This window comes from Saccostrea cucullata, unplaced genomic scaffold, assembly GCF_032062105.1.
Source record: "Saccostrea cucullata isolate Sc308-1 unplaced genomic scaffold, CSIRO_AGI_Scuc_v1 ctg416, whole genome shotgun sequence".
NCBI lineage: Eukaryota > Metazoa > Mollusca > Bivalvia > Ostreida > Ostreidae > Saccostrea > Saccostrea cuccullata.
In genome coordinates, this window is record NW_026925088.1 from 22,654 (window position 1) to 43,395 (window position 20,742).

The window sequence follows — 20,742 nt, forward strand, 5'->3', positions numbered from 1 at the left end:
AAACTATGCTATGGCGTATTATAGAATGGTTTTAATTAGACTGATGTGGATTTTCAAGTACGTCAAACTAAGAACTTTTAGAAAATTCAAAATCATTTTTTTTCTTGAAAGTCAGTAACACAAAACGTTCGACCTTTCTCCATTTTATACTACGGCGCCGCTGGAGGGCCAGGTAAAAAAATATTTTTATTTGTTCGGACAAATTAGAAATTCGTTCGGACAAATTAGTTATTTGTTCGGACGAATTAGATATTCGTTCGGACAAATTAGAAATTCGTTCGGACGAATTAGATATTCGTTCGGACAAATTAGAAATTCGTTCGGACGAATTAGAAATTTGTTCGGACAAATAAGTTATTTGTTCGGACAAATTAGATATTTGTTCGGACAAATTAGAAATTCGTTCGGACGAATTAGTTATTTGTTCGGACGAATTAGATATTCGTTCGGACAAATTAGAAATTCGTTCGGACGAATTAGATATTCGTTCGGACAAATTAGAAATTCGTTCGGACGAATTAGAAATTTGTTCGGACAAATTAGTTATTTGTTCGGACGAATTAGAAATTCGTTCGGACGAATTAGTTATTTGTTCGGACGAATTAGATATTCGTTCGGACGAATTAGAAATTCGTTCGGACGAATTAGATATTCGTTCGGACAAATTAGAAATTCGTTCGGACAAATTAGATATTCGTTCGGACAAATTAGAAATTCGTTCGGACGAATTAGAAATTTGTTCGGACAAATAAGTTATTTGTTCGGACAAATTAGATATTTGTTCGGACAAATTAGAAATTCGTTCGGACGAATTAGTTATTTGTTCGGACGAATTAGATATTCGTTCGGACAAATAAGTTATTTGTTCGGACGAATTAGAAATTCGTTCGTACGAATTATTTATTTGTTCGGACAAATTAGAGAAATTGTGAACAACTGTCAGGACACCGCGATTAATGTGCGATTTGCACCAAGACGTTTCATTTTATTTTGATTCTTTGCAAAATAACTTTAATGAACAATATTATCAATAAATATTTTGAAGATAAGTCGTTTTAATGTTGATCTCTTTCTTATGATTTTTATGTACATATTCATTACCTTGCAGTTATTAATCATGACATGTGAATGATTTTTGAAATACATTTCTGATACATATGTCGCCGATTTGTAGCTGAAATATTGCCGATTCGGCGTAAAACATTCAATCAATCAATCTGGTACATATGCGTTGTATAAAATGATTAAAAGGTCCTCATTGAGTTTTTAATTAAATATTCCTGTTTGTGAATTTAGAAAACTTCACAAAAATGAACCTGTTCGTATTGATCCCAGGTTGTTCATATGATTCGCGAGCCGGTGAATTACGAGGTCAAACGATCAATCTGGTATATTCCCTAGTCCATTGATTTTCAGAGCATAATTATAGCCCCCTCCCATTATTGGAGAGGTACACGTAGTCGAACAAACTATTTAATTCCACTTTCAGCATTTCTTAATTTTGTTTATACGCTTTTACAGTTGAGTACCAGTTCGAAGGTTTGATAGGCCAATGACTCACATAGAAAGGGAAATTATGAAAGCAACCCCGGGGAAAATAAATCATGAATGAATGTCAAAATATTTTCAAGTAACAACCCCCCCCCCCTTCTCTATTCAAAACAATCGATTGTCTTAATCATTGAGAACCTTAACTTGCATTAAATTATGATGTATTTTTAAATTTTACTGCACTTTCTAGGAACGTACATGTATTCATCTATTTTTTATCCTTTTCCCGGAAAGGGGCGTGTGTTTAATTTGGTCAATATTATACCTGCATGTTTTAATTCATGCGCTTTCCTGATATTTAAATATAAAATAAAATTTATATAGATATCTAATAATAGTTTTTAACGATCTTAGAAAGAATCCATTGGAGATGGACTTATGAGATTCCCTCTTTCTGTTCCTTTATCACAAAAGACTTAAATGTGGGAACAGCGGTATAGAAGCAAATCTACAAATGTCCTAGCTAGTAAGCCCCACCTTAAAAAAATTAAGACCCTCGAATAAGAGGCTCGATATTTTGATTCCGAAGTTTATTCAATATAATACAATGCAGCCACGTAGCATCGTTTTTGAAAGTGGGCGGGGGGGGGGGGCTGAGAAAAAAATAGCTACCTGAAAAGTTGACAAGCAAAAAAAAAAGGGGGGTGACTCAGGAAAAGTTGCCCAAAGTTGACAGTCCTATTTCGTGGGGTATGGGGGGGGGGGCTTACTTTTTCAATGCCAATTTTTTCCCGTACCAATTGCCTGCAGTAGGAGTAAAACCTTAAGGAGTGGATCTCATCTTTTCAAAGAAGCGGTAACTGACCACTGGCACCCCAGTGTTAGTCAGGGATGGGAGTGAAAAGATGTTTGATAAGAAGTAACTGACCCTTTGAATTTACTAGTGGGCTCTCAGAAAATATACTTTCAGAATGGCAGACTTTCGGCCTATAATATATACCGGTATAGATCCATTATTTCCGAATATTTACAATCAATTTTTAACATACCCGACTTTAATATCACATGTCTAGTTGCTACGTGTGTATGTCATGGTCCAAAGAGCTATTTATGTATTTAAAAAGGATGAATCCTCCTGAATAGACAAAGTGTATATCTCTTTTTACAAGATAATTTGTGCAAACATCTAATTTGCCCGAACAAATATCTAATTTGTCCGAACAAATATCTAATTTGTCCGAACGAATTTCTAATTTGTCCGAACAAATAACTAATTTGTCCGAACAAATTTCTAATTCGTCCGAACGAATTTTTAATTTGTCCGAACAAATATCTAATTCGTCCGAACAAATAACTAATTCGTCCGAACGAATTTATAATTCGTCCGAACGAATATCTAATTCGTCCGAACAAATAACTAATTTGTCCGAACGAATATCTAATTCGTCCGAACAAATAACTAATTCGTCCGAACGAATTTCTAATTTGTCCGAACGAATATCTAATTCGTCCGAACAAATAACTAATTCGTCCGAACGAATTTCTAATTTGTCCGAACGAATTTCTAATTTGTTCGAACGAATATCTAATTCGTCCGAACAAATAACTAATTTGTCCGAACGAATATCTAATTCGTCCGAACAAATAACTAATTCGTCCGAACGAACTTCTAATTTGTCCGAACAAATAAAAATATTTTTTTTACCTGGCCCTCCAGCGGCGCCGTATTATACAACCCTTTCTTACGATTTTTTTCTTTTACAATTTTCTGTGCAATTTTGATAAATGTATTTGATTTTATTGAAAGCACGGAAAGAAAAATCCTTTCTTACAACAATGAAAACTAGGCTTATTTATATCAAAGGCAACCGTTTCGTCAATAATATGAAAATCGGAAATTTTGGTCTTCTTCAATAAAATAAAATTGTTTAAAATCATTCTGATTCTACACGAAGAACTCTGAATCTATTAAATTATTAAATGAATCCTGGTGCTCTTCACTGACAACATTTATGCTGTCATCGGAGACCAAGTCTTCTAACAAATTGCTAGAATTGCAATAGGCAACAAGATGTGTTTGTGAAACACTGATGCCCCCTTACGGCAACATATCAAAGATTAAGCTTTTCTTAAATGCAAATTTAATTAATTGGTACCAAAAGTAGAGTATTCTCACTGGAAAGCAATTGTGAAATTTGAAAGTAAGCATATGTTAAAGTTTTTTTAGTAAGTACAAAAATCTCCAAGGTCAAGGTCAAAAGGTCAATGTAATTAGTATATAATGAAAAATCTTGCCACATAGAATACTTATGTAGAGCATGAAGGCCCCAGCCCTAACCATTCAGAAGTTATGGCCAACGTTCAATTTTTTAAAAAGTAGGTCAAACTCCAAGGTCAAGGTCAAAGGGTCAAAGCTCTTGTTGTCAAATGAAAGGTCTTGTCATAGGAATCAAATATGGGAAATATGAAAGCACTAGCCCAAACTCTTTATAAGTTATGGTGAAGGTTTGCTTTTTTAAAGTAGGTCAATCTCAAAGGTCAAGATCAAAGAGTCAAAGTTCTTGGTATCCAATGAAGGGTCTTCTCACAAGGATTACACATATGAAGTATAAAAGCCCTATCCCTTACCGTTCAGAAGTTATGGCCAAGGTTAAAGTTTTTTTTACAAGTACGGAAATCTACAAGGTCAAGGTCAAAGGGTCAAGGTTGTTGGTATCCAATGAAAGATCTTTTAACAAACATTACATATATGAAGTATAAAAGTCCTGGTGTCTCCTGTTCAAAAGATATGGCCAAAGTAAAAGTTTAAATTTTTCCTTTAAAAGTGAGTCAAACTCCAAGGTCAAAAGGTCAAATTTGGTGGTACCCAAAGAAAGGTCTTGTCACAAGGAATACACATATGAAATATGAAAGTCATAGTTCCACTAAATCAAAAGTTATGGGCAAGGTTAAAGTTTTTGCGGACAAACAGACAAACAGAGAGACAGAGAGACGGACGGACACGACAAAAACTATATACCCCCGAAACTTCGTTTACGGGGGCATAATAAATCGTTATCTTAATACTATGAAGCAGGTTGTTCAAAACATTCTACATTAGATAAACAAAACAGTAGTGCGTTGTAGACTTCAATATGCAATTCAGATATATATATATATATATATATCTATATATATATATATATATATATATATAAATTGCGCGCGTTTAATCGATTTGCAATTGTTACCTCCACAAGAAGTGTGGTGTAAATCAGATGTGAATACTTAAAAATTTCAAGGAACTTTTGGACAGATATGGAGGTCCGTGTTTGCTCTGCTCCTGTTTTGTATTGTTTTATGGATTTTTGATCTTGAATACTGTTCGTTATCTCCATATGTTTCATGTTATTCGAAGAATATTTTATTTTTCTTAATAAGAAAAGCCAATTTGTTTAAATTTAAGTTTAGGTTTAAATGTTAAATTTTATCTCAGTCTAAAATTAGTTTCTCAATAACTAGAAACTCTTGTTGCTACAGCAACAAATAAGGTCTTCCGTTCTTCTCTATTTATCTGTAAGAAGGATATTTTTCTATTTAAGAAAAAAAAGCAGACAAATAAAAAATAGACAAAATGCAAAAAAAAAAAAAATTCCTCCAGCTGGGATCGATCCCAAAACCATTAGTATGAAAGTCGGACACGCTAACCACTGAGCCACCAAATTCCACAACATATTGGATATTTTGTAAGCTTATTATTTTAAGGTTGAAGGAAATAGTTTCGAAGTGAAAGAAATAGTTTCGTAGTAAATTTCTTAAAAAACTAAGATATTCCCTGTTTGATGTGATATTGTATGTAGGAAAATGATTAGAATAATTATGGGACACATTTGCAGTGAAGCAATGACACTTAGCATATACAGAGTTGTAAAAGCGAAACTAATACACGTGGTCAGTTGCAGAGGAAATTCAAAATCCCGGAAAAACAGTGAGTGAGTCATGGGCATTTTTTCAACACCATATCGTATCAAGCGGGGTAACTGCAATTGACCTATCTAAATTGCGTGGAAATTTAATTGATATGAAAAATCGTCATTTCCGAGTTTCAGCCGATTCATATTTAAATCTAAATAAAATTAAAATAAATTCCATACACCTAAGAAAGCAAGAATACTTGGTATTAAAATGTCGTAATAGAGCAGGAGAATCGAATGATATTAACAATAATTGCAGAAATAGCCAATACGAGTTTTAATTAATTTTTATGCTCAGCAATAACTAAATTTCAGACAGAAAAAAAATGCAGATTTTGCCGATATTCACTAGAATTTCAAAATACTTCAGAGACTCACCTTAAAACTCTCAGGACACTTTCTTTCAGGTCTCTTCTTTCTTTTATTACGAATCTTATGCCGATATTTCGTTTCGTTTGACTTGTAGACATTTTCTCTAAGTTGGTGTTGATTGTTTTTTTTTTTAGAGAAGGGAGGGGATATTGTATAAGCATTTGTTAGAGTAAGAGTTGCAAATACCTCCACGACCTTAAGCTTGATTGTGACCTTTGGGTCAATGGAGCCAAAGGACAAGGTCATTTATCAAGGTCAAAGGTCAAGGTCATCAAAGAGAGAGAGAGAGAGAGAGAGAGAGAGAGAGAGAGAGAGAGAGAGAGAGAGAGGTCAGCTTGAGATAAACACTTGAAGCTAAATCTAGATAAAGGTAATGAATATTTCTTCATTACTTTTTGAGTAAGGGTCAAAGGTCTCATTTTGAGGTTTCTCTAGACATTTGCAGTCTGAATAACATGTCCCAAAATCATTTCAAATACTCTTTTTATAAAAGATATTTATGGGATAGTAAGAAACTCAATTTATGCAGTTTTTCTCTCATAACCGGAAGTCGTCGTTCGTTTTTGTTTCCAATGGGACTGACATATTTCGAAACTACTAGTAAGATGCTATAAGGTAATACTAAGAAAGATTCCATAAAGAAAAATTTTAATTTTTGATTTATTTGATCACTTCCTTTGACAACCGGAAGTGACGGTGGACGATCTTAAACTCAAAGGATTTGTCTACTCATCAAGGTCTACCATCCCTAGATATGTAAAATTAGCTACTAGTAACTGGCTACTAGTAGCTGGCTACGACAAGTGGTAAAGTTAGCTACTAGTAGCTGGCTACGAGAGGTAAGTAAATTTGGCTACTAGTAACTGGCTACTAGTAGCTGGCTACAAGAAGTATGTAAAGTTGGCTACTAGTAACTGGCTACTAGTAGCTGGCTACGACAAGTATGTAAAGTTGGCTACTAGTAACTGGCTACTAGTAAATGACTTGAACCTTATAAAAATAACCGTCTAGTATCTTTTGTGTTAAATTATGCAAACTTGGGATACAAATGTTGACATTTTTGAAGTAGCTGGAATTTTACACCGCTGATATCCACTGATAGTGTTGAAAAAAAACAATCTCTGAGCTTTTCAACATAATCTGGCACTGAAGTTACCAAGATATCGGTAGTAATAAACTCGGCTACTGGTACCTTTTGTCTAGAATTATGCAATTTGGGAGACAAATGTTGATATTTTTGAAGTAGCTGGTTTGTTACCTCGCTGATATCAACTGATATTGCTGATGAAAATAATCTCTAAGATATTCCACATGATCTGGCAGTAAAGTTACCAAGATATCGTTAGTAATGAACTCAGCTACTGGTACCTTTTGTTTTAAATTATGCTATTTTTGGGGACAAATAATGATATTTTTGAAGTAGCTGGTTTGTTACCTCGCTGATATCAACTGATATTGCTAATAAAACTTATCTCTAAAATATTCCACATGATCTGGCAGTAAAATTACCAAGATATCATTAGTAATGAACTCAGCTACTGGTACCTTTTGTTTCAAATTATGCTATTTTTGGAGACAAATGTTGATATTTTTGAAGTAGCTGCATTTTGACACCGCTGATATCAACTGATATTGTTGATAAAAATGATCTCTAAGATATTCCACATGATCTGGCAGTAAAGTTACTAAGATATCGTTAGTAATGAACTCAGCTACTGTTACCTTTTGTTTCAAATTATGCTATTTTTGGAGACAAATGTTGACATTTTTGAAGTAGCTGGTTTGTTACCTCGCTGATATCAACTGATATTGCTGATAAAACTAATTTTTAGGATATTCCACATGATCTGGCAGTAAAGATACCAAGATATCGTTAGTAATGAACTCAGCTACTGGTACCTTTTGTTTTAAAGTATGCTATTTTTGGGTACAAATGTTGATACCCCGGACTCCAGCTAGGGCCTTGAAGAAGTCTCCGAAAAATCCATTCTCTTCCATCAGCTCATGCAGTCTGAGAGAGGAACGAGTGACAACTCTGCATTGGTCATTGGACATTGTGAAAAATCGGAAATACCCGAAAGTATGACGTCAAATAAAAAATCCTTGACCTAGGACTCTGCATAAAATCGCTGCTTGTATTTTTATTGCGAATTTCGAGGGGTAATCAAAAAGTTCGCGTACTAATTGAATAACTTCCATAGAAAAATCAATATTTGTTTTCAATGTTGACTATATTTTAAATTAATCCTCTCCGATTTTAATGCACATCAACCACCCTTCTGAGCATTTGCGAATCACGCGATATTTGCGGTCACGTGACCCCTTCCGCAGCGTTCTGTTCACAAAAGTTGAAAGATTTTTCTGATTTTTATATTTCTTTCCATGTTAGTTAATTTTTATGACAAGAACAGTTCATTTGTCAGAAATGATCAAATCTCGGCAACAGAATGGGTGGATAAAACTATCCTTTATAAAAAATAAGCATGGAGACCATTAAAACACAAATCTTCTGTCTGGGGAGATACCTTTATTCAAGGTGGATATGGAAAGGGTGCCTCCTTTTTATAATATCTCCTTTTTATAATATATTCGGTATTTAGTAATTATATTATTGTTCAAATAAAATGTAATGTGTAAATTGGAGGTCTTTGGTAGCAAATTGCTTAATTAAAAACACATAATTATCTTGCCTTCACTGGGCAAGATGACAAGTATCATTTTTAACCATCTGCCTTCCTTCACTAAAACGATCAATCCAGTCATTAATTGAATATATAGGAACTCGTTTATCCTAATAAACTGTGTACAAATTATTATTTGATACTGCAGAAGGATTTCTAAGATATACAATAAATTGTACAGTCCTTTGTTGAACGAGCTCGACTGAGACAACCATTTTTCGTCACAAGTGACCTAAATAGTGACGTCATTTTCACATTGTGACGTCACAAACAAGAAGAAAAACTTCATTCAGCATACGCTATTTGTAAATATGTATATAAATATGCTAAAAGGTACTAGTAGCTGAGTTTATTACTATTAATATCTTGGTAACTTTAGTGCCAAATCATGTTGAAAAGCTCAGAGATTGTTTTTATAAACAAAATCAGTGGATATCAGCGGTGTAAAAATTCAGCTACTTCTATAATATCAACATTTCCATCAAAAAATTGCATAATATGAAACAAAAGGTACCAGTAGCTGAGTTTATTACTACAGATATCTTTATAACTTTAGGGCAAGATCATGTGGAAAATCTGAGAGATTGTTGTTATCAGCAATATCAGTTGACATCACGATGTAAAAATCCAGCTACGTCAAGAATATCGACATTTGTTTTCCAAAATAGCATAATTTGAAACAAAAGGTACTAGTTGCTGAGTTTATTATTGCAGATATCTTAGTAACTTCAGTGCAAGATCATGTGGAAAAGCTTAGAGATTGCTTTAAAAACAATATTAGTGGATATCAGCGGTGTAAAAATCCAGCTACTTAAAAAATATCATCATTTTTATCCCAAAATTGCACAATTTTAAACAAAATGTAGCTACTTGTACCTTATGTGTAAAAATATCCTATTTTTGGGAGACAAATGTTGATATTCTTTCCTCTTTTGTTTAGAATTATGGTATTTTTGTCCCAAAACAGCACAATTTTTAACAAAAGGTACTAGTAGCTGAGTTTATTACTACAGATATCTTTGTAACTTTAGTGCCAGATCATGTGGAAAAGCTCAGAGTTTTTATTCGCAATATCAGTTGATATCAGTGATTTAAAAATCCAGCTACTTCAAGAATATCAAGAGTTGTCTCCGAAAATACCATAATTCTAAACAAAAGGTACTTAAAGCTGAGTTTATTACTAATGATATCTTGGTAACTTTAGTGCCAGTTCATATGGAAAAGCTCTGAGATTGTTTTATTAGCTCACCTGAGCCGAAGGAATTAAAGAAAATTTGTAGGCATGTTTTAAAAATCTACTCAAGAACGACTGTGCCAGGATAGATGAAACTAAAGGCGAAAAATCCTCAGGAAGTGTTGATTCAAGTTTGTTCAAATCATGACCCCGGGGGTAGGGCTGGGCAAAAATGGCCGACCAAATTTTTACATAGAAATATATAGGAAACTTCTTTAAAAATCTTCTCAAGAATGACAAAGCTATAATTCATCATATTTATATGGAAGCATCCTCAGATAGTGTAGATTCAAGTTTGTTCAAATCATGACCCCCGGGGTAGGGCGGGGCAAAAATGGCCGACCAAAGTTTTACATAGAAATATATAGGAAAATATCTTTTAAATCTTCTTCTTATGAATGACAATGCCATAATTCATCATATTTTTATGGAAGCATCCTCAGTTAGTGTAGATTCAAGTTTGTTCAAATGATGAGCCCCGGGGGTAGGGCGGGGCCAAAATAGCCGACCAAAGTTTAACATAGAAATATACTGAAAGGAAAAAGAAACGCAGGGTAAACTATTGAGGTGAATAAAATTAGCTTTTCATAAAATATTTTTTTGTTTTCCTATCTAACTTTAAAAATTATCTTTCAGAAAGATATAACCAAATTCCCATTTGATTTTGTCCATTAATTTATGAGTTATTGAAGCTCAAATGACGATACCCCCCAAAAGTGAAAATCGAAAACTCTCATTTTCTTCAATGTCTCTCCAGTGCATCTGTCAGAGCCTTACTTCTCCTTTGCATGGAATTTCATCAGAGTGTTTATCTTTCAAACCGTGGCCATACTGGGCATGTGTAACCACGCAAAAAAATTAGTCAAACGGCGTGCGCATGCGCCAGTGAGAGGAATACAATAGTAAGTTGACTGGCTCAATAATCCAAATTGCAGAATTGTTTTCTTTCAAATTCTTATGAATTTAATGATTATAATCGTCTACTTTATAAATGGCTGTTTTTGTGGTAGTAAGGTGGCGATTTAAGAGATGGCAGGACGAATAACCCGCTCGTAACATGACCCTGTTTAGCGTTAACGTCATTGTCACGGTTGATTGAAAACCACTCCAGACCCTCTCTGACAACGGGTGACAAGTTTTATGGGGGATAATTTACAGAAACTGGTTAGTAAACCGTTGTTGCCTTTTTCATTCATTAGGCAATTCGAAAACAAGACCCCATTGAACTTCCGTAAACTGTGCCAAGATTGCAAGAAATTCATAATGTCTCTTAATATTGAAAAACGATGTGCATGCCTCATATGCATCAATTAATGCAACAAAATTTGTTGGCAAACTAGTCGTTATCAAATTGCACGTGTTTTGGGCTTTTTAGCGTTTTCCCTACGTGACGTCATAAATTTTACGGTTGAGTAATTCTGAATACTGATTTTGGTGTACAGTAACTAAATTTCTCTTCTGACCAATTTTCGTAATTTTCGGTCATGTGGTTAATTTCTTTTCGAACATTATGTTACCCTGCGTTTCTTTTTCCTTTCAGTATATATAGGAAAACTCTTTGAAAATCATCTTCTTAAGAATAGCAAATGCATGATTGATCAGTTGATATCAGCGAGGTAACAAACCAGCTATTTCAAAAATATCAACATTTGTCTCCAAAAATAGCATAATTTGAAACAAAAGGTACCAGTAGCTGAGTTCATTACTAACGATATCTTGGTAACTTTACTGCATGATCATGTGGAATATCTTAGAAATTATATTTATCAGCAATGTCAGTTGATATCAGCGAGGTAACAAACTTGCTACTTCAAAAATATCAACATTTGTCTCCAAAAATAGCATAATTTGAAACAAAAGGTACCAGTAGCTGAGTTCATTACTAACGATATCTTGGTAACTTTACTGCCAGATCATGTGGAATATCTATCAGCAATATCAGTTGATATCAGCGAAGTAACAAACCAGCTACTTCAAAAATATCAACATTTGTCTCCCAAATTGCATAATTCTAGACAATAGGTACAAGTAGCCGAGTTTATTACTACCGATATCTTGGTAACTTCAGTGCCAGATTATGTTGAAAAGCTCAGAGATTGTTTTTTTCAGCACTATCAGTGGATATCAGCGGTGTAAAATTCCAGCTACTTCAAAAATGTGAACATTTGTATCCCAAGTTTGCATAATTTTACACAAAAGATACTAGAGGGTTATTTTTATAAGGTTCAAGTCATTTACAAGTAGCCAGTTACTAGTAGCCAACTTTACATACTTGTCGTAGCCAGCTACTAGTAGCCCAGTTACTAGTAGCCAACTTTACATACTTCTCGTAGCCAGCTACTAGTAGCCAGTTACTAGTAACCAAATTTACTTACTTCTCGTAGCCAGCTACTAGTAGCTAACTTTACCACTTGTCGTAGCCAGCTACTAGTAGCCAGTTACTAGTAGCTAACTTTACATATCTACCATCCCTATTAGTTTGGTGTCTTAATCTCTTACCCTTAACGAAATCTAGCAATGATAACTTCTGATTTTGAGGACAGGAAGTCACGCGACCGGAAGTGAATTTTACTGAGATATTAGACATTACTGTAGACATTTGCAGTCTGAATAACATATCCAAAAATCATTACAAATACTTTAATTATAAAAAATATTTATGGCAATGAAAAATACTCAAATTATGTGGTTTTTCTTTTTTAACCGGAAGTTGACATTTTTGTTTCCGTTGGGACTGATACATTTCGAAACTAAAAATAGAGAATCTATAATGTGATGCTAAAACAGTTTCATGAAAGAAAAGTTGAAAATTTTGATTTTTTGGATCACTTCTTGCGACGACCGGAAGTGACGGCGGACGATCTGATCACAGCCGATTTTGCCTACTCATCAAGATCTATCACTCTAGATAAGTTTGGTGTCTTAATCTTTTACCGTTTACGAGATCTAGCTATGATAACTTCTCATTTTGAGGACCGGAAATCACGCGACCGGAAGTGAATTTTACAAAGATATTTGACAATACTGTAGACATTTGCAGTCTGAATAACATATCAAAAAATCATTACAAATATTTTATCTATAAAAAATATTTATGGGAAAGAAAAATACTCAAAATATCCAGTTTTTCTCTTATAACCGGAAGTTGTCGTTCTTGTTTCCTGTGGGACTGACATATTTCGAAACTGCAAATAAGATACTATACTGAAAGGAAAAAGAAACGCAGGGTAGCATAATTGTCGATAAAAATTTGACCACATGACCGAAAATTACGAAAATTGGTCAGATGGGAAATTTAGTTACCGTGCATCAAAATCAATATACAGATTTACTCAACCGTAAAATTTATGACGTCACGTAGGGAAAACGCTAAAAAGTCCAAAACACGTGCAATTTGATAACGACGTGTTTGTCCACAAATCTTTTTGCATTATTTGATGCATATGAGGTATGCACATCGTTTTTCAATATTAAGAGACATTATGAATTTATTGCAATCTTGTCACAGTTTACGGAAGTTCAATGGAGTCTTGTTTTCGATTTGCCTAATTAATGAAAAAGGCAATAACGGTTTAATAAGCAGTCTCTCGTAAATTTTCCCCAATAAAACTTTTTAGCCGTTGTCAGAGAGGGTCTGGAGTGGATTTCAATCAACCGTGACGATGACGTTAATGCGAAACAGAGCCATGTTACGAGCGGGTTATTCGTCCTACAATCTCTTAAATCGCCACCTTACTACCACAAAAATAGCCATTTATAGTGTACACGATTATTATCATTACATTCATACGAAATTTGAACGAGAACAATTCCGCAATTTGGTTTTTTGAGCCAGATAACTTACTGTTGTATTCCTCTCACTGGCGCATGCGCGCGTCGTTTGACTTATTTTTTTGCGTGGTTACCCATGCTAAATATAGCCAGGGTGTGAAAGATAAACACTCTGATGAAATTCCATGCAAAGGTGAAATAAGACTCTGACAGATGCACGAGATGGACATTGAAGATAATGAGAGTTTTCGATTTTCCCTTTTGGGGGGTATCGTCATTTGAGCTTCAATAACTCATGAATAATTACACAAAATCATATGAGAATTTGGTTATATCTTTTTTAAAGATGATTTTAAAAGTAAGATAGGAAAACTAAAAAGTATTTTAAGAAAAACAAATTTAATTCACCTCAAAAGTTTACCCTGCGTTTCTTTTTCCTTTCAGTATATAATGTAATGCAAAAAAAGTTTCATAACTGAAAAGTTGAAATTTTTGATTTCTTTGATCACTTCCTGTGACGACCGGAAGTGACGGCGGACAATCTTAACCCATTTAAACTTGCCTACTTATCAAGATCTATTACTCATGTAAGTTTGGTGACTTAATCTTTTACCGTTTCTGAGATATAACTCGGACAAAATATTTTTGGAAGAAACGGAAATCGGACATATCTGACGACCGGAAGTGAATTCTGAAAAACTGAAATCTACATTTGAAAGGTATTATAATTCTCTATCATCTCTGAAATTTTCATGAGAATCTGTCCAGTCGTCTCTGAGAAATCGTCAAAAAAAGAAATTTCAAAAGGGAAAAAAAAAAATAATAATAATAACTAGAGCCGAGTTCTTCCGTCTTCCGTCCTGTTTGACTGGAAGTAACTTTCATTTTAAAAAAATGGAGTAATGAAGTCCCAAAATGGTTTAATCCTCCAAATCAATGTTAATTATTGCAAAATTAAGCCATTTTTGGCAACTTCCGGTTTGACCGGAAGTGGTGTCGACGGACGAAAAATTAAGATTTAAGCTTCCAGTGACATATGATATCGAAAAACCTGTCAAGAACAGCAAAAATATGCAATTTTTGACTATTTCCGGTTTGACCGGAAGTGACGACACCGGGCGTATTTTGACGACGCCATTAGATAAAACTTGATATTTTGAACAACTTTGCTTCTTTGACGTATTACAAATTCTCAATACTTTTTTAGATATAAAGGAAAAACTTTCGGCCCCTTTTGGCCCTTTATTATAGGGGCCAGCCCCTTATCACTGATATTTTTCGAAAGATCGTGACATTCTTAACAACTTTTGTTCTATATGTTTTTACAAATCATTAACATGTAAAAAGATATTGACAAAAATGTGTGAAAAATTTCTAAATTCCCGACTTTTTTCGAGCCATAGCGAGCGCCAACGTGCTGCACTTCCGGAGAATGAGAAAGGTGTGTGTCACATCAGCACATGTTGCTCTATCATCGCTGAAAATCTTAAGTTTCTATCTAAAAGCACTTTTGAGAAAAATGCTGGACAATGTGACCCTCTGAAAATCACTAAATCGCGGAAATCTCGAAACCGGAAGTGACGTCATAAAATAAAAAAATATATATCAGGTTTGATTGATGTTCCATCAGTCCTGAAAGTTTCATGAAAATCGATTGAGCCGTTTCCGAAAAATCGCGTGCACAAAATCGGTAAGAAAAAAACAATAATAAAAATAACTAGAGCAAAGCTCGTTGCAAAGCAACGAGTAGGTCTTCCGTCCTGTTTGACCGAAAGTAACTTTCATTTAGAAAAAAAATAAAGAGTAATGATTCCCAAAATGGTTTAATCCTCCAAATCTATGTTAATTATTGCAAAATTAAGCCATTTTAGGCAACTTCCGGTCTGACCGGAAGTGACGTCGACGGACGGAAAATTAAGATTTAAGCTTCTAGTGACATATGATATCCAAAAACCTGTCAAGAACTGCAAAAATATGCAATTTTTGACTACTTCCGGTTTGACCGGAAGTGACGTCGCCGGACGTATTTTGACGACGCCATTAGATAGAGCTTAATATTTTGAACAACTTTGCTTCTTTGACGTATTACATATTCTCAATACTTTTTGAGATAATAAGGAAAAACTTTCGGCCCCTTTTGGCCCTTTATTTTAAGGGCCAGCCCCTTATCATTGATATCTTTCGAAAGATCGTGACATTCTTCACAACTTTTGTTCTATATGTCTTCACAAAATATTAACGTGTAAAAAGATATTGCCAAAAATGTGTGAAAAATTTCTAAATTCCCGATAGGTCTTTTTTCGAGCCATAGCGAGCGCCAACGTGCTGCACTTCCGGAGAATAAGAAAGGTGTGTGTCACATCAGCACATGTTGCTTTATCATTGCTGAAAATCTTACGTTTCTATCTAAAAGCACTTTTGAGAAAAATGCTGGACAATGTGACTCTCTGAAAATCACTAAATCGCGGAAATCTCGAAACCGGAAGTGACGTCATAAAAATAAAAAATTATATATCAGGTTTGATTGATGTTCCATCAGTCCTGAAAGTTTCATAAAAATCGATCGAGCCGTTTCCAAGAAATCGCGTGCACAAAATCGGTAAGAAAAAAAACAATAATAAAAATAACTAGAGCAAAGCTCGTTGCAAAGCAACGAGTAGGTCTTCCGTCCTGTTTGACCGGAAGTAGCCTTCATTTTTAACAAAAATGAGAAATAACGCCCAAAAATGGTTTGAATCCTCCCAATCCATGTTAATTAATGCAAAAATAAGCCATTTACTGCTACTTCCGGTTTGACCGGAAGTGATGACGACGGACGGAAAATTAATTTTAACGCTCCCAGAGACATATGTTACCAAAAAACGTATCAAGAACGGCAAAAATACGCGTTTTCCGACTACTTCCGGTTTGGGCGGAAGTGACGACGCCGGGCGTATTTTGACGACTCCAATAGATTAAGCTTGACATTTTGAACAACTTTGCTTCTCTGACGTATCACAAATTTTCAAAACTTTTTGAGATATAAAGGAAAAACTTTCGGCCCCTCCAGGCCCCTAATTTAAGGGGCCAGCCCTTTTTTCGAGATGTCAATTGGTAGATCTTGATATTCTACATCTTTTTTGTTCTACATGCTTGAACAAAATATTTCTAGGTAAAAATTTATCGTAGAAAAGGTGCTAAATATTTTGAAATTCCTGATAGGACTATTTTCGCGCCAGAGCGTCGGCGCTACCTACTTCCGGTGAAAATGATATACTCAATGCACTTCTCCAAAGGTTGATCTATCATCACTGAAAATTTCATACTTCTATCTTCAACGGTTTTTGAGAACATTGCCGGACAAATTGACCCTCTAAAAATGACAAAATTGCGAAAATCTCCGAACCGGAAGTGACGTCATCAAAATAAAAAAATTTATTTCTAGATTTTTTGATGTTCTATCAGACCTAAAAATAGTGGAAAAGAAACCTAAGAATAACAAGAAGGTCTTCCGCTGAAGACAGAAGACCTTAATAATAAAAAGAAACAGTAGAATCACTATAAGGTCTTCCGTCTGAAACGGAAGACCTTAATAATGGCGAATTACCTGCATGTAATGAATTATTGTACATTTTGATATGATAAAATGAATGCATTTAATTTTATAAGAGTTTTAAGTGTTCAATGCAACTTTTACACATGTTTTTAACAATGGTAAATGCTGATAGTTGATAAATTCTAAAACATGTACGTAACTATACTTAAGTTGACATGTGATGGAATGAAACATATGGAGATAAGGAACAGTATTCAAGATCAAAAGTCCATTAAACAATACAAAAAAGGAGCAGAGCAAACACGGATCTCCAAAACATCAGAAGTGGGATCAGGTGCCATGGAGGAGTGAGCATCCCCTGCCGACCGGTCACACACGTCGTGTGCTCCTTGTCATGATCGGGAAATAACGAAAAAATCCGTCGTCAATTCAGTACAATGAGCTAACAATGAGTATAATACAGTCAGCATTTGACTCAATGATAAATTGAATTTGCTGACAAGGTCATTGTATCGACCAATGAACTTACGAAATGATGACTTTAAACGAGACTGATAATATTTTTGTTTCATCATTTTGTTTGTCAAAAATTTACCTCGTTTTAGAAATTGTTCATACGAAGAGCATTCAAAAATCTACTGAGATATATAAACTCTGTATGCAGGTGATGAATGTATAGTGACGAAAATAACTCTTCAAACGGACAGATCTCCAAAATCTTTAAACAAAACTTTGGATTAGAACATTATATTGATAAGTTACATGTATCTCCTAAATTTAGAAAAATATTTCATAACATTTCGTACTGCAAATCATCATTTATTACATTTTTACCCGTGAAATACTGTAATTTATTCATTGAATAAAAATGATATCCTGTCACAGTGTGAAAGGATATCAAAATGATATCCTGTCACAGTGTGACGAATGTCAAAAATGCGGGAAAACTCTCGATTTCCTTTCTCATAACGAAGATTGCTGTAAAAATATCTTCCTTGACCTAATATAAGATAGATGGAAATAAATAAACCATTCTGACAGCGAATAAAACTGTCAAAATTACCTAAAATATGTTGTCAAATTCATGTTTACAGTGTTTTCACCTCACTTAGGTATGACGTCTCAACCGCTCAACTATGACGTCACGAGTCCATGATTGTATTACAAAAAAGACAGAGGCAAAGGAAAAATCTAAGATTTTTTTTTAAAAATGTAATAAACAGAAAATTCAATGTTTTGTAGTTGAATATGGAATTTATTTCACTCGTGGGACAGGATTTTTGATATTTTCACGAGTGCTTCGCACTCGTGAAAATATCAAAAATCCTGTCCCACTCGTGAAATAAATTCCATATTCAACTACAAAACATTGAATATCCTCTATTTATTAGTAGAGACTGGAAGATGGTATGGTATACCGCTGTGTGATCGACAATGTAAACTTTGTAACAGTACTCAAACTGCTGATAAATTTCATTATTTATTAGAATGTAAAACTTTAGCTAATATTAGAAAAAAATTATCTGGGTTATTATTATTCACACAGACCAAATGTTTTCAAATTTATGAAACTAATGTCAACCAAAAGCGAGAAAATGTTGAAACAGTTAAAATATGCATGTTCATTCATTGTGTCTCTCCTCCTTGATATATTTTCCCTCTCATTTTATCGATCTCTTTCCCATTTTGTTCATATGTCATCCTTTTATTACATAGAAATTATGTACCTCTGACCAGTTTGTATAACTATATAATGTATACGAGGGCTGTTCCATAAATAACGTCCTCGGTGCTCAGAAAAAAGCAAAAGACGTTTTTCAATGATTTAGTCTTAATAATATAACTTAATATTCTCTTTCAATTAAAAGCCATGTCGATAATATTTTTATCCAACTTCTGATTGTTTTTAGAACTCATTTTGGGTATGACCCTCAGTACACTGGAAATTGGAAGATCTAATGATTTCCTGGACTAGTTTCTTCGTTCTGAAAGGTGTTTTTTCAAGTTTGGAAAATGAAACAAGTCAAAAGGCGAAAGATCTGGCGAATATTGTTAGTGTAAAAAAAATCACTTTCTGTTTATCCCAAAAACTCCTTTACTCTTCATGGCGTGTGGGTTTGGACGCTGCCATGGAGAAATTTAATGTAGTGTATTCCTCATTCTGGTTCCTTCCTCTCATTAACCTTTCGATTTTTTTGCAAAAAAAATTGCTTTCTAGACTCTTCCAGAAATTAAACTGCCTCCCCGAACACGAATTTTAACAACAAGACCACTAATATTTAAGAAAATTGCATATAAAATTGTCTTTGTGCTCTTGCAATTCTTTGCTCTTCTCAGACCTTAGCTGTTTTTGTCAAGTACATCTTATCGTAAATTTTGTTTCAAGGCTTTTAAGCAATAGATTCAAGTTTCATTATCTGTTTGAATTTCAAACAAACTTGGAAAACTACAATTTTTCATATTCTAAAGTAATTGTTTAGATATTCTTACACGCTGTCGTTTTCACTCATTTTTTTCAAAACATAGGGTGACCTTTGAGTACTAAGCTTTTTTACTATCAAACGTGTCTTTAAAACATTGTGAACTACTCCCGAAATAATGTCTATCGAAATTGCTATGTGTCTTAATGTTAATCACACATCATCAGTGAATATTTGTTGAAAATTGGCAAACAGTACATGAGTTGTTATAATTGTTGATGGCAAGGACGGTACCCATTTTTGATGCCTATTATATAATTTTTCATCATTGAAATCCACCTGCTCATTTGTCTGTAAAACAGACATTGGTTGCCGTAAATGTTACATATTTCAGTGAATAATTCTTTGGGATTCTTAACGAGTTTTACAGCAGCTTAAATGAAGCGTTTAATTTCACTCTAGTTTACTGATTCTTTTCCATTCATTTTACATGCAGTGTCTCGAATAGCCCTTGTTTTCCAGCTTCTCACAATGAAACTATGTGCTGAAAAGTGGTTACATAAATTGTTATAAATTCATTAAAGATTCAATAATGCGAAAAAGTCAAGCTAAATGTCATTTGATATCTGTATTGTATGTCATACAGTTCAGGACACTATTTATTGAACAGCCCTCGTATATGTTATTTGAACCCCATGTACCAATCTTGGTTTGGGTAAATAATTTAATAGAAATGAACTTGAACTTGCATAAGTAAGGGAAGTTTACGATAGAAAAGTTAAAATCATCACTTTTTTCATTAAGCTCCCCGTAGGTTGTTAGATTACCATTAACGTCTTTTTCAAGTAAAATATCCAAATATGAAACAGATGTGTCAGACTTTGTGGTATCTTTTATCTCAAATTCACCAGGATATATCGTATCGACATAAGAACGGAAATTACCATGATTGCTAATTGACAATATCGTCGATATATCTAAATGTCGAGTTGAAGGCCATAGCAAATGATTTCTCCCATTCAGACATAAAATTTGCCCAAATTCTGCTTTAAATTAATACAAAAATATGTCTGCTAATAAGGGAGTGCAATCGGTACCCATGGGGATTCCAATAGATTGTTGGAAAACCTGGTCTCCAAAAACCACATAGAAATTGTTAATAAGAAACTCAAGCATCTTTTTGATTTCAACTTCAGAGTACTTGTGTGTGCAATCAGAATGTGTTTTAACAAAATAATTTTGCAAATGACCAGTGACCAGGTAAGTAAATTTACGAGTTTCATTT